The sequence below is a fragment of the Seriola lalandi genome, unplaced genomic scaffold (genome assembly GCF_002814215.2).
Source record: "Seriola lalandi dorsalis isolate HSWRI2012SDOR001 ecotype SW California unplaced genomic scaffold, Sedor1 jcf7180002054298, whole genome shotgun sequence".
NCBI lineage: Eukaryota > Metazoa > Chordata > Actinopteri > Carangiformes > Carangidae > Seriola > Seriola lalandi.
The window spans coordinates 50866-51775 of NW_019524851.1; positions in this window are offsets into that span (position 1 = coordinate 50866).

A 910-nucleotide genomic window follows, 5' to 3' on the forward strand; every position below is an offset into this window, starting at 1 on the left:
CTTTGTTCCTGCCTCTTGTTGACAGGGCTGTGGTATTAATGAGATTAGCAGATTACTGCAGCCCCTCCCCTCCCTGCCCTCAACCTCTGCCCCCCTCTTGTCCACTCGGCAGCCCTGCAGAGCGTCAGTGTTTAATCCAGGCTGGACTGTAAACACACACACACACACACACACACACACACACACACACACACACATACACACACTCACACACATACACACACTCACACACACACACACACACACACACACACATACACACACTCACACACACACACACACACACACACACAGGGTTTGTCGTTGTCCCACTTTCTCCTCCGTCACCTGCGTATCCTCATCTGCCATCGTGAGGCGTTCAGGGACGTCGCTGTGTTTCTCATTCACCTGAGTGAGTCAGCGTCGGTGTTTCCTGTTTTCAACACGTGTCAGATGAAAAACACGTCAGAGGAGATTTAATAATCAGATGATTAAACATCCTGAGAATCCAAACGTTCAGTTTGACGCTGAAGGAAGAACACAAATGATGGATTTACTTTCAGGTCGTTACAGGAACATAAAGAGTTAAATCTGCAGGAAATGATATCTACATCTAAATATCTAAAGATCTTTGTGATTGACATGATTTTCTGTTTTAAGTTTGGTGTGTGACGGAGGTTTCAAATTTTTTCCTCATGACCCCTGAACAGGAAACAAGCGTCGCTCGTGTCCAGCAGCTGCTCTGTGAAAAACAAACGGATTTTATCTTTAAAAATCAAAAGTTTTTTCGTCTCTGGTTGTGAATCAGTTTCAGCTCCTTGTCCTCCACACGCTGCTCACGTGATAAATAAACAAGCGTCCCTACAAGATGTGACCTTTACACACATGTGCATACAAACACACTCACACTCTCCTGGGGTAATCCAGTCAT